Here is a 15342-nt window from a genome sequence, read left to right as displayed (position 1 = left end):
AATAATTTAGGTAAGAATATCAAAACTATTACAGAGCAAAATCAAGATTTGATCACAGAGCTTGTGCCTGTAGCTGCAAGGAACATATTAGATTATCCATTCACCCCACTTTCCAGTATTCATACACCTAGTCCTGTTGCTCCTAGAAGAATTGAGGCTAGTCAGGATCCTATTGAATTGGGTCTTCTTGCTCAAAAATATTTAACCACACCTAAAGACAACAAAGATGAGGTTTTTGGCTTATATGCCGACACAGAGCTTGATGGCAGCATCATACATAGAATCGGTAATTTCAGAGTAACTTTTATGGGGGATGATCTGATTGTTTATTCAGAATCTCGTCTCGGAGAAAAAGGTGCTTTTGTTAAGTACCCCGGCACACCTGGATTGTGGGAACTGATGACTAGGAAAAGGCCTGGCAGCTATACAGATCAAGATTATGAACATTACAAAGAAATATTAATAAAATCAGATGCTCTATACCAGAACAATGATCCCACACAAAAAAGAGTCAAGTCTAGCAGTGGAGCAAAATACAACAATTTAATCAAGCCCATATGGTCACAGATCAAGACTGGCAGTGGAATCAAACAATACAATACTCTGCCTAAAGAATTTGTGTGGGTTGATGATGTCAGGAAACTTGTAGATAGGTTATTGGTGATAGCTGGGGAGGAAAATGCAGGGAACCACAATTTTTACAATGAAAAGGTTGGAATTATGGACATGATAAGCACCAAATTGTCTAATTTTATAGTGAATGACACTAAGGGGATTGGATATCTCATAAAAATTATTAATACTCTACCACCCAAATTTTGGAATGTCTCTGAGGGCCGGGGGCTTGTTAATGACATTATAAACAAGCTGCCATTTGAACTACATATTCCAGGCTATCAGTATTGTGGTCCCGGTACAAAATTGGACCATAGATTAAACAGAGGTGACCCTGGTGTTAATCCTTTAGATGCTGCTTGTAGAGACCATGACATAGCATACAACACACATTCTGATCTTGACAAGAGACATGTTGCAGACAAGAAATTAGAAGAGGCTGCATTTGGTAGATTTGTAAGCAAAGATGCTTCTTTGAGTGAGAGAATATCAGCATTGGGAACCACCATAGCTATGAGCACCAAACAAAAACTGGGGTGGGGTTTGTGAATATGTATATAATAAACCTACGATGAAGGCCAAGGGTGTTATGTATCAAATACCTTATGCAGGTCTCAAATCTCTTAAAACTATTGACAGTCTTTTAACCAAAAAGCAGCGCAAGAAAAAAAGCTCTTGTATTGCAAAGGGACATGGTATGAAATTGTTGCTTAGTACCCCCCAATTAAAAAAATTACAGCAATCTAGGAAAAAATTTCATACAGGGGGATTCATATTTACCATCCCGGCCATCTTAGCTGCTCTCGGGGCTGTTGGGAGCTTGGCTGGGGGATCAGCTGCCATAGCAAAAACAGTAATAGATGCCAAGAAGAATAAGGCAGAATTAGATGAGCAGAGGCGCCATAACCTGGCCATAGAGAAAAAAGGCAAAGGTGTTAAGAGAGCCATGAATAAGTTTAAAAAAAACAAGAGCCGCTTACAAACCAAGATATTGAAGCTTTAATCAAGCCATTGGGCATCAAAAATTTTAGGGGTGTGTACATGTCTGATTCTTTACCGGAACAACCACTCAACAAAGAGTGTGGCATTGTTAATTTGGATGAGTACAAAAATCAGGGCACTCACTGGATCTGTTATCTTAAATATTTAAACAATGAGGCATTTGTGTTTGATTCATTTGGAGGTGTTCCACCTGAAAATTTAATAAAATATTTAAAATCGGCTAATCTTTATTACAATAATGCCCGTGTTCAAAACTTCAAAGATGTTAATTGTGGACATTTGTGTTTATCCGTTCTCAGATATATGTCTCAAATAAATAAACCATCAATTGAAAATTTTCAAAAAGCCTTGTGGTATTTAAAACATCATGGGGGTATTCCATCTCACCAGCCAAAATTCAATATTGAAACTCAAATTGCATGATGACATAGTGTATCCCAAAACAATAGCTCTCAGAGCATTTTACGGCATGTACCTGATCCCTAATATTACACACCACAACAACACAATTGCAGTAGGGGATCAAAAAATTGTCATCACTCCAGGGCAGTATAATCTGTCCACTCTAAATGCTCAATTACCCAGAGGTGTAGTTTTAAGTCAAAATTCTGTCACTCACAGAGTAGAGATTGTATCTGCTACAGAAACAGTGCATCTGGGTACTATAGGAGAGCTGTTAGGATTTGAGAACAACACAAAACTTGAAGCAGGCATCAAACACACTGCTATGAATATACCTAAATTCTTGGCCATAGAGACTCTGAATATTCACTGTAATGTGGCTGAGGGTATGATCACCAAATCAAATGGCATAGGCACTCACAAACAAACCGGCATCATTGCAACATTCAAACCTAATTCCGAATTTATGGAGCCGATCATCTACAATCCATCCCCAACATTATATTTTCCCGTGTGCCATAATAGAATAGATTACATTGAATTGATGGTCACTAATGAAAAAGAAGAATTAGTTGATTTTGCTGGAGCCACAACAACTGCAATCATAGAGATTAACATTTAAATAAAAATACATACAATGGAAAATATTGAGAGTTATGAGCTACAATCATTCCCCCCAAACAGGAGGACATTTGCAAATTTAAATCAACCCAACACAGAAATTGAGGTTGATCTTGATGTAGGGGACGGCTTTATACACCCTCACAGAGCAGATCTATACATCAAATTTGATGTCGTAAAGCTCGATGGAACAGATTATCCGGCAAATACAAATATAAGACTGGTGGACAATTTTGTGCCGCATCTGTTCTCTGAAATTGAGATCAGAAAGCATGGCGTTGTTATAAACAGAATAGATTATCCCGGTATTACCTCCACGGCTTTGGCCACTCTAAAATTATCCAAAACCGAGGCTTCATACTACAAAATCGGTGGATTTGAAGCTGGTGATAAGATATTATCTAAGAACCACACAGTGCTGTTCCCCATGCGCCTGTTGCCAGGATTCTTCTCGGATTACAAAGATATTATGTGGAAGGGTGGTTTAAGAATCACATTTAGAAGAGCTGCAAATGATAACAATGCTTTGATGAGGTACAGCACATTAAACCCTACAGGGGAAGCTCTGCCTAATACCCTACCTGATGCAGGCAAATGCATTATTCAGACTATGGAGTTAAGAATCCCTGTTGTTGAATATGAGGCCAGTTATGCTCTTAAATACAAAGCTGATATAATAAAAAATCCACAGATTCCTCTGCAATTTTATACATATCAATGTGTACAGAAGCCCGCATCTGGCACTTATTATGAGTTTGATGCTACAAATTCATTTTCCAGTATTCAATATGATATGCCTGATTTTGTAGTGGTATTGTTTCAGATTGGAAGACACAATAATCAGGAAAAAAATTCAAGTAGATTTGATAATTGCAATATCAAAAACATATATCTTAAAAATGGCAGAAATGAGGTATTCCCTAGGGAAAATTATAATTTAGACATGTCCAAGGATGATTTTCTCAAATTATATGAGGCATTTTCGGCTTTCAAAAGAGTCACTACTGGCAGTACTGATATGAACTACACTCCAGATGAATTCAAAACACGGAGACCCATGTTTGTAATCAACACTTCAAAAAGAAAACAAGTTGTGGTGAATGACAGAACAAACATTAAAATTATCTGTGAATTCCATGAGGCTTTACCTGAAGACACCATTTGTAGTGTCATTCTCATAGGTGAAAAATCATATGTTTATGATGTAAGAAATGAGAGAGTCACGGAGCAGTTCTAGAAGATAATTGTTCTATTATCCTGTTGTACAACACACAAACCTCAACTGTATTATCAGCTAGCAGTGAATATCTTATGTATGGGCAGTTGTATATATTTCAATCTTATATGAGGACTCGAACCCGGAGCCCCTTGTTTACAAGACAACAATATTAACATTTTGCCATCAGGAGAGGCTTTACATTTTATCAGGACTCAAACCCGAGCCTTTTGCTTACAAAGCAACAATATTAACATTTTGCCATCAGGAGAGGCTTCACATTTTATCAGGACTCAAACCCAGAGGCCTCCTGATTGCAAGACAATAAAAACCATAGGGCTATGCACCACACTCCACTGGGCCTCAGAACCCAGTAACTATAAGCTTTATATTAATATACATGGCAGAATCAATCTGAGCTACACTAAAATTCAATTCCTGGGATTTTGACAGAAAAACACACTATAAGCAATAAGATCATATGGGAACTTGGCATAATTTTAAGTATAAGCAAATCTGTCTGAGAAGCTTTCACCCTTTCTACACTAGAATTCAAAATTCTTAAAATTAAGAGCATGTCACACTGGAAGAATTGGGGTATAGGCCCCTCTTGGCATTGTCTTAAGTATGGGTAAATCTATCTGTTGAGCCCTCGCCTTTTCTACACTAGAAATTCAGAATTTCTTAAAAATCAGAGCATATCACACCTGAAGAATTGGGGTATAGGCCTCTCTTGGCTTTGTTTTAAGTGTAAGCAAATCTGATTGTTCAATCAAATAGCCTCGCCTTTTCTACACTTAAAAGTTGCGCTGTCCGTACCGTAAACCCCACTACTTACACAACTTCATGAACCAGATGTGTTAAAAAAAAGATAAGGCACAACTAGCATCTAGAATACAGAAAAACATTATGGCAAAGACGTGCAAACAATAAAGCACATTTCATTCTGCGATAAAGAAACTGTTTTGTTTGACCAGTCGTGACCAGGTTTTGAGAGAGATGGCAAACACGTGCCTCTCTACAACTCGTATGAATTTATGCAGTAGGAACGCAGCACGGACAAAGCCTCTGGTGATCATGTAGACAGTCGTGGCCAGAATATATTTGTCCATGATCAACGCAGGTGAGCTCACAAAGTCCATGCCCAAGCTTCGCACCAACGAAAAGAAATGAAAGAACAATTGGAGCACTGGAAACCGCCATCTGTACACGTAATTTGCAAACAAATTAAGATATAACAAATGCAGGTGTATTCCTAAGGCTTGGTTAATATTGCATGTTTGTAATTTTTTCCCCCTGCAGAATAACGTGCCGAAATCCTAGAGCTCAAAATTCGAAGACACACAGGCTAATTTTCAACAGAAATGTTATTTTCTTGTACAATAGCATAATAATTCACTTTTCATGAAATTTAATTAAATATACTTAAACTGTACATCATAGAGTACGGTGGAGTGAGGGAAAATAGCTAAAAATGGACAAGTGGTGCCTAAGCAAAGTAAGACTTGAAACTGTGATAGAAATACTTGGTGACAGAGAACAAGAATTTGGTTAAGATACTGGTCAAAAAGGAGCCGTGTTAGAGATAGAAGTACTTGTTACTGGGGAATGAATCCAGAGAAGGAGATAACAGGTGATAGGGCCTAAATAAAGTGGATACACAAGTTGCCAGATCCGAGAGACTGAAGGCTGCAGTAAAAATATCCCCATTGGGCAAAGAATGAATAAATGTATTTACTTGTTCCTATTTATTATTAAAAAGGTACAAGGGTATCCACAGGTTGACCCTGAAACAGGAAAGTTGTTCACCCTAACTGAAAACACAAGTTTTCAATATTTAAGACCTGATTTAAGTCTTCAAAAATTCTGAATGCATATGGTTTATTTTCTGGCTTTGGAGACAGGATTGCTGTCACGATGCTGGGTCAGCACCAAAGGTCCGTCGGGGATCGAACCAGGAACCGTTGAAGTCTATATTCTACACACGTTGCACAATCGCGTGATGAGATGAAATTGCCCAATCATGCTCAGCCAGGGAATCGAATTCGGAACCTCAGGTGGTTACTTCTTGAGTAAACCGCTGAAGAGGTTTCTTTCCAGGTGGGCCTGGAGTTTTCATATTTCTTTGGTGTTACGACTACAATGGACCAAACATATCCACCAATCTCGCAGCTGTCAAATACAGATAGTTGATGATAATTGAAAACTTTCTGGAACAATACGGTACATTTTCCTCACATTATCGCAAGCAAACTAGTAGATAAAACCATCCAATATGTCGATTTATTAAAATAATCTACAATTGATTTGAACCTCTGAGCACAAACTCGAACAAAATAGGCCTTAGGTGGAGAACATCACTTCTGTTCCAAATTAACACAGTTAATTGGTACACCAGGTTTCCATTAGCGAATTAGCAGTTAACTCCTTCCCTTGTACAAAGTGGCAGAGCATTAAAACTCCTCGTTTAAATAACAATCGGCTGCGTGTAATGTAAGGGCATGCGTCAAGGTCAGGTAAATTTCTTGAGTTAAACAAATGAACAAAGACCGTCTAAACGTTGAGGCACTGGTTGAGGGCTGGTACTGAATATCAAATGTCCTTCGCTCTGTTTCAAATGACAGTTTCGCTCTAATGCACAGACGAAGAGGGATGCACGGAACAAGTTGGACATGTCTAGGAGTGAGTCGCGTGAGCAACGCTGTAACCAAACATTACAGAAACAACAAGACAACCAGCCGTATTGTCACAAGCAACACTTGCCACTTCGAAACGAGCCTTCAGGAACGAATCCAACCTTTTCTATCGGAGTGACACGACAAACTGCGCGTGTCGCTTGCGTGTCAGTCGGACTGGGCCGTTTTCTCAATAGCGTACATGGTGTCGCCTGGGTCTGTCGCTTGTCACTTCTGTGTGAAACCTCCTTTCGCGTGTCACTTGTTGCTGGTTATATTGGTCTGACAGTTCCTTTGTATGTGAACGGAGGTTGCAAGATGCAAGGTACACTACTAATGATATCACTACCACATTCTCAGTGGTAAAACAGCGCCGCACCAGCTTTACACCTCTCAGTTGATTGCTTGCTTGATTGACTAAATTACGTTGTTTTACGTCGCTTTTCTTCCACTTTTGGATAAACGCAAATATGAGAATTAATAACGATGTGAAATTGATGAAGTGAACCTCATCCCAGGCTGCTAGGATTCGAACACGGAACCATGAATCTTAAAACTGTCCTGCAACTTTTGAATTTTGCATAAAATGTGTCACTTCCCCTAAATTTTTTATCAGAATCCCCCTCCTGCACTGAGCGAAATTCAACTTCATGTGGCAACAATGGGAGTGGGAGACTGATGAATAAAACAACATACATTTATATTAAATATAAACGTAAAACGATATAAGTACATTTTCTGGCACTGGTGTTTCATAAAATAAATGATTACAAGGATAATCAGCAACTCGTATATGCATAAAAAACAATGGCACAAACAGTTAAATCAGAACCTGTACTCAAGATAAAACCTAAAGTAAAAAACACATCAACAGCCATCTTCTTGCTTACAATGTGGAAAGAACGACAGTGATTAAATTAAAATTTCATCGCGCAAGGTCTGAAAACCGTTACAGATTAAATCAAATCTACAGGGGGAGGAATAACGGTAGACAATTATGAGTCAGCATAGCTTGTTTTATTAATATATTGACGCAATGAGCATCCCATATTAAAAACTACATTTAACACAGTGTCCGTTACATCAATATCTCCCTTCGTGCAGTACATGCACATTGTTTCACGCCGGGCTCAATTTGCTTTCTCGCGTAATTTAACATGTTAATTAAGAAATTGGCATGATGGCTATAACATGTTATTTCATTGCGCCAAATCTAACCAACAGTGCAATTGCAACTAATGAGCATGACAGTCTTGACTAGGGATGGTACCGATCATAAGCGCCGACTTTGGGGGGCAAGGCACTTTCTGACCCCCCCCCCCCAATCACGTAGGACACATTTTATGTATATTTACATATACAAAGTAGTTTATGACGATCTTGCCCCCCCCCCCCAAATGTATCTTAAGTTGGCTCCTCTGGTACCGAGACAAGACTTGGAACCGGTGGCGGCGATTGGGTTCCAAATCTGGGGGAGGGGGCAAGGACAGTATATTTTCCCTTTATACATAAGGTTTAGTATAGTACGGGAGCAAATGTAGCAAAAAGTAGGGGGGGGGTGTTTGCCTCCCTAATCGCCGCAACCGCTTGGAACAGTCTCGTATCTATAACGCCGGTCTCGTTCTCGGAGGATTAGTCTCGATCTCGTTTCGTGAAATCATAAGATACAACCGTGTAAAATGAGGATTTATTTTTTGAACAAATGTTTGGTTACCACAATCTACCCATTTTTCATTCGAAACAAACATTTCATTCCCTGTACAATGATCTTGCACGCTACCATCTGGCTCGAATTGTAACATGGTGTTATAAGTTGAAGAAAACTTTATTCTGTACCAAGAAGAATAAAAACCCTCTGGTTCTGTCCAGTTTACAATCGTAAGCGAGAGAAGAGAGCGCGTGGGTGGTGCAATCACCTACTACTTGCCATGCACTCACGCCACTTAGTTGACAAAGTGTGCGGCGTTCTTTAACACATCGTCGTCGCCTTTATCCAGTGCCAAATGTTTGCATTACCATGAAGGGAGAAACCGTACATAGAGAAAGAAAAGACATAACGTTCTTGATTTTTTCTTGACAACGAAGCAAGGGAGGGAAGTTACGACTATGACAACACGTGGGCACTCGGCTACAAGCGACAGGTAAACGAGAAAACAAATGACAGTCTGCTTTAGTTCGCGAGTTTCGTCGGGGTTTTTATCATCTTGCTAGAGTTGTACTTTGTTTCGGCTACGGTGGGACACAGGACTCATCAGTTCGTCTGCGCTACTCGACGCAACTGTGCATGCTCTGACCGAACGAGTCCACTGGCAAAAATAGGGGTGACAGCTGCAGGTTGAACGCAGGCAGAGAAGCAGGTTCCACGAAAATCGTCTGCTACTGGCAGAACATGAAGTTCTAACCACTCCGCCACGGATATCGGCAGGTGCAGGTTCGTATTTAGGCTGTGAAAATTTTTATGCGGGTGTTGGGGATGTGTGATTCGACAGTGTCATAACAAATGAAAATTTCGCCCGAATCAAAACTGTTTCACCGTGAGACTTACCACAGGGTGTGAGACTAAAATGCAAAAACTCATGTTTTAGTTTGTCTTGGTGCAAATTTTAAATTTTTACTTCACTGTGTAGCAACCCGTAACAACCCCTATTTGTTATACTCAATGGCAGACTGCTCCACCGTACGCCAAGGAGGCAAGCTAAAAAATAGACGGACAGGCTTTACACACCCATGATCTAGCTTTGATAGCTTGTACACCCAACGGTGAAAGAAACGGTAGGCGAATTGTCCACCACCATTTTCATTCGGTCTGAATTACACAATTTGTTCACAATGAATTGAAATAAAGACGTCAATAAGCAAAGAACAATGCCTGCTTTGAACCAACATATTTTCATTCCTCAAAACAAGACAGGATGTAGAATAAAAAAGTAATGAAAATAGCGGTGGACAATTTGCTTACCAGTATATTTGCCGTTGACTGTACAGGGCTCTGCACTGGCGTAACCAGGCACAGATTGGCCGAACCCAAGCCACCTAACGACATTTGGTCAAGCTATCCAGAAATATTGACCAGGAGTTGGGGTGTTTGCAATTGTATTGTATTGTATTAGTAGTTAGCAGTGGCGGCGATTGGGTACAAAACTGCGGGGGGTGCTAAACCTTGGGGGGGGGGCAAGGACAATTTACATTCCCTTTATGCATAAGGTTTAGCATAGTGCGGGTTGGGGGGGACTGCCCCCTAATCGCAGCCACTGGTGGTTAGTTTAAAGTAAAGTAATAATTTATCAAAATGTAGCACATCTAATGTACATAATGCCAGGAATACATTGCATGTTATTGAAACAATTTTCCAACTCGTTCTCGTTGTTGCCATTAGTCTGAAGATGTGGAAAAACGATGTGAAAACAGTCAAAAGCGCACATACAATCGTTGGAAATGATGATTTCATGCATGTAACGTAGAGAATCTTAAACTGTGTAGCATTTTCTCTGTGGAAATCCATTACATCAATAGATTCACAGGATAATGCTACTACAGTGGATGCCGCTTCGGCACAATAAATTAAATGGGCCAGCAGTTTTGTGCTAACCTCTGAAAGACCGCAGCCATTGGTCACTGCCGTTCTTTTTCTCCCCGAGTTTTAACCAATCCACAGCGGGTATGCGATAGCAAAGATCAAAGGGCTGCTGAAATAAACGGGAATTTCCGACCGCAATACCGTTGAACTGAATACAGATTTGGGGGTGGTTTGTTGATAAACGCCTACAAAAAGCATAACGCAAATTACCTGAACGCATTTGAGGTATTAGGGGCACCATCTGGTGGCAGGATGGTTATCCTTATAATAACTCATAATAAACAGTAAGTAAAAATCGAATTCCATTATTACTTAATCAATTTACTTCCCCACGTGTGATGCTTGTGAAAGTAAGTAATTGTTTTGAATTTTTGTTAATTTGTGGCAATTTTATACGTCTCTACTTTAATTACACACACAGGATAATATGGACAAGAGCACAGCCAGAAATTTAACCATTCATACGATTACCAGGGGTTCGAAAGCAGGACCTCTAGCTTCACAGCACATAACGTTAACTGTTAAATGAAGAGGTCAGGCGAAATGAACTCCGTAGTGAAATGCAAAAATTAATAAATAAATCATGTTTTACAACTGAACTGGTGCCGTGTGCTACAACACCCTGCTGAAGAATTTGTCTCTCTATTTGGGCTAGTTAACACGTATTTCTTCCATTTTAGATTAACAACCACATATGAAATGGATGAACAATGAGAAAATAATTTTCTACTCTTGTCCGAACATAGAAACTTTCACAGCTGAAATAGTGAGTCGGACAACCTGGCAGATGGTGACCGGTTCACAAATTAACTGGAGAAGCATTGAAAAAATTATGCGGGGTCGGATGGAAGTAGCCAGCCAAAGTTGTGGGGTTCGTGTCCTGCCCGAGTGGTTTTGGTTCTTTTACGTCGCTTCTTTAAACTTTGGCTAATCGTGACGATGGGGGTGAATGGTGAAGGAACACTCGAAAACAACACCCATTCCCAAGCCGGGATTCGAACCTAGGACCCCTGGTGTTGTAGCGCAATGTCGGTCCGGGTGGTTTCATTTTTATGTTACATCATCATTCATATCCTCATTGTCGCGAATAACCTGAAGTGCAAAAGCGACAAAAATCAGTTATTTTTTTTACAAATTATAACATTGTAAACATATATATAATAACATTATAAATTGTAAACAAATATGATAGGTTATATTCAATATTATGGATGTATGTGAAACAATTATACAGAAATTAGATTTAGTCACAAAAAATTACGTTGGTCTTGATAACACAACCACCTTAATATTAAAACAACGTAAGTAAAATTTTAAAAAAAGTAGCTAATAATTTCCAAATTAAAGTAAAACATTTTAATACTTTGGGGCGTACCCCTATTTGCTTGCCAACTTCCTTCAACAATCTCGGCATAAATCTTTTAATCTTTGTGGTGAAATCACACCAAATATTTTCCCGTTCGTTCATTCGTCGCTTTGTAAATCAGCTTTCGACTTCAATAGAACTCTATATATAATATATATATCCAACTTTTGCAACAAATGTTTAATAAAGTTGACATCAGGAGACTAGGACATAGTTTCCAGAAACATGGAGCAGTTGTAGAGCAGCCACTCCGCAAGCAAATACAATTTGTGCTGGATATCATTATCCTTATAGAATTTGGAATAATCTCCGGTCTCCAGTTTTTCAGCACACTTGTTCTTGTTCGTCGTGGGCGTAAATGAGTGACCTTCTGGTAAGGCACCCAAAAGTCACCCTCACTTCCACGTAGTACACCCCGGTAAGTGTTTCTTGCAGGCCAAGGAGGTTCTGGCGCCTGGACCTACAACCAGTATAATCCTCTCGAAGGCTGTGTTTTGTCCTTGTTGGTGTTCTTGGTTACAATAAAGGGTTGGGTTCCTTATAATGTGACATGCGCAAATAACCCAGGTCTTGACGCATCCACCAAAAAAATAAATTCAAATTGTTCATCGTGTTAACTGTGAAATCCAGTTCCTCTACTCAAACTGATGCCATGCTTTAAATCACGACATTGACAGCGCCATTCTTCTATTTGAATTTTAGAATGTAGACCTCAATGTTTCATTTGCGACATATCCGCCTAATATCCGATGCGGAAACATTAAATGTGCTCTCATTGACAAATAAAACTCTTTCCCACCTGTTTTCGTTCGTTCCCTGATGTTCGTTAGTGAAATGCTGCCTTTTCAACCTTTTCACAACACCGATGTACTATTTTTTGGGGCTGTTGTCCATCATAACCAGGTTTTCTGAGCAGTTGCTGACGGTTTTTGGATTTGGAGCATTGAAGTTTGTTTATTTTTAATTATTATTATTATTATTCACATCACAATTCGTTCATCTCTTTCGCCTATTTTTCTTCACCGGTCTTTCTAGGATATGGAATTATCCTATTTTTTCTTTTCATAACGTTACATTATGCCACCCACTACACGTACTTAATATTTGTGCAATTCCATGTGTACCCTCTACATAAATAAAAATAGCTGACGTTGCTGGAAGATTGTATTTTTGTGACCCATTCCTCTCACACCTCGGTCAGGAGACAGCGCAGGAACTCCTAACAGCTGTACAGCTGTCCCAGGAGCAGCATGAGTTGCGTGTTCTTTACCCTGCATCCTAGCGAACCGGCAGGGAGCTGCGTAACAGGAACAGAAGGCATTCACAGTTTGTGTGTGTGTGTGTAAATATTACAGGGTCTCTTATTGACACCGAAACACCAATATGTTTACAATACTATTTTTTTAGATTTGATTGGGTGAATCACTTGTTTATACTTCGCTTTTCTACCATTTTTTGCTAATAGCGAAGATGAGGCTAAAAGGTGATAAGATGGAATTGTTAAGGACAATCATACAAGCTCCATAGAGGTTAATAATCGGTGCGGCTGCTTGTTCAGACACTACCAGAGCCTCATTAGTCTGCAAAATGCAGTCCAGGGTGTAAAACAGTGAATGTAACTTTAATAGGTATGTTTTTTACATTCAAGTGCGTGTTGTTGATTTTGAAATATCGTGAAGAAATTCAGAAAATGTGCCGTGTTCGAATATTTATGTAAACCACTGTGTGGTCCTGTCAAATCTTTTTCTTTGATTTTTTTTCTAGGATACGCTTGTGTTATTACCTTTTACAACATATGTATTAGTTACTTTCTTGCCTTCCCCAATTTTAATTATTTTTCCAAAAACTAATTAAATGAACATTACTTGTATCTTTACAAGTGAGTTATCGGGAACAGTGTTCGGCGCCGTTTTCTTGTACAAGGATTTTTTTTCATAACGACAATAAACAAAATTAGTGTGGATTTACCAGTTTTAACTTAATGCATTAATAAAAATACTCAAAGAATCGTTGACGCTACTTGATTATAAGCTGGGAAAATAATATTATCAGGTTCGCAATAGTCACACTCGCACACCATTGGACACAAATATTAACAACTGCGTTGAAAGTTCATTGAATGTACCAAACGGCACTTGATGAACAAGTACATACCGACGATTTTACGGAAACAATTGTATTACAAATGTAACTTATTTATGGAAGGGGGGAGGATAATCATCCCTTTGCGGGTTGAAATTTTACCTCTCTATTGATAGGATAATTAGGTCTTTGGGGGGAGGACACCCCTCATTAATTCGTACCCTGGTCCTCCAAACCCAACAAGTTATGTTACACACAAATGCAAATATATGCAGATTGTGTAACGAACGTAAGTTGCCGCCTCAATTTTTAACTCCTTCAATCCAAACTTTTTGTTTCACAAATCTGTGTGTGAATGAAGGCATATTATTCCGTCTTGCTTAACACACATGCACACCTGTCTCGTTAGTGTGAATCATTGTTTTGAGTCCACTTTGTGCACACAGAACAGTTTAAAGTGGGATCCGAACCACGTGCAATGTGCCTCCACCGGATATCGAACCCGGGACCCCTTGATTTCAAGGCTGTCTCGTTCGTATTATGATAATTGCAAAGATAAGGGTGAATGATTAGATGATACTGATGAAGGGACATGAACGACTCCGAGTTCGGGAACTACGGCAGAGAGGTTATACGTATGAGGCGACCAAACAACGCCATCGGTCAATGTGCGAGCAAACGATGAGACTGGAGCACATATGCATCGAGACACGAACCAATAACCTTCTACGGCGAAGATTGGCCACTGAAACAACTTTTCGTCGAGTTCCATAATGTTAATCAAGCAAGAAATCATCACAGCAGCTGAAAAAATCTTATATAACGCTTGTAAACAAAGCCAACAATCAATAACAATGAAGGTCAAAATCAAAGCACTCTGACAGCTTACTTGGAAAGGTTTAAAACATACCTTATTCAGCCAGATGTTATATCCGGTCGATGATCCCCCTGGATAATAATCAGGAAAGAAGTGCAAAACGAAACACGAAGGTCTTTTACGAGCACACGACACTACAATCAGAACGACAGCACTTTCAAAGCACGAAACTATATATTTTTTTCAACAAAAACAAAACAAAACACCACAATCGCGGATCTTTCCTCTTTTCACGGTAACCAAAACAAAATAACACACTATCAAGAGCGCACAACACTGAACACTACCACTGTTTCAATACTTCTACGCGCGGATCTCGCGAAGCATGGTCGCTGCTGTACACACGCAGAATCAAACGTTACTTTGCGCTCAGCTTACCCGCACACTGAATCAGCATTGGCAAAGAGCTGTGTCAGTCCTCCAGACCCTACAGCGGCGCAGATACGAGCTGTGCGGCGTTGCCAAGTAGATGCCGGGCAGGGTTGCAAGCAGCAACTGAATTCACTTGCTCTCACCATGAAACATCATTTCATTAGCACCTGGTAAACAAGTTGTCATTTTTTGCTCATTTTCGCTTCCTTTGTTGTGTCACAGATTTAGTATTACCGGTAAATGAAACTAAAAGCGTCGTGTATTGCTCAGCAATACATTAAAGTAGTCAGATGTACCGAATTTTCAAGTTGCATAACCGCGTTATTTTTTGTCTTGTCTTCAGGGTGCGAAATCCCGGGGGGGACAGAGGGGAATTCCCCCCACCAAAATTTTCCAGGGGGGGAGAGGTTTTGTTCCAAGAACATACATAAACGATTAGTTTGGGAGTGGAATATACTTTTACTGGAATAATATCGAAAACATACACAAAGAACGGATAACAGAGAGCCTCATCTCTAAGGGCTCTTCTGAACCCAG

The 15342-nt window shown here is 39.6% G+C and overlaps 1 protein-coding gene across 2 annotated transcripts in view; it reads right to left on the bottom strand.

The window, feature by feature from the left end:
- LOC145987861 (uncharacterized) overlaps positions 1–14823 on the bottom strand; it is a 648175-nt gene extending 633352 nt beyond the window's left edge. For both annotated transcript variants that reach the window (XM_083122619.1, XM_083122620.1), the window contains exon 1: positions 14467–14823. The gene's annotated coding sequence lies outside the window, so the exon portion shown is untranslated. The remainder of the gene's footprint in view (positions 1–14466) is intronic.
- Positions 14824–15342: the final 519 nt, after the last annotated feature.

This window comes from Lepisma saccharinum, chromosome 5 (assembly GCF_977018435.1).
Source record: "Lepisma saccharinum chromosome 5, izLepSacc3.1, whole genome shotgun sequence".
NCBI classification, from domain to species: Eukaryota; Metazoa; Arthropoda; class Insecta; order Zygentoma; family Lepismatidae; genus Lepisma; species Lepisma saccharinum.
Note: the sequence above shows the minus strand (reverse complement) of the source record. Positions and strands in the feature narration are given on the sequence as shown.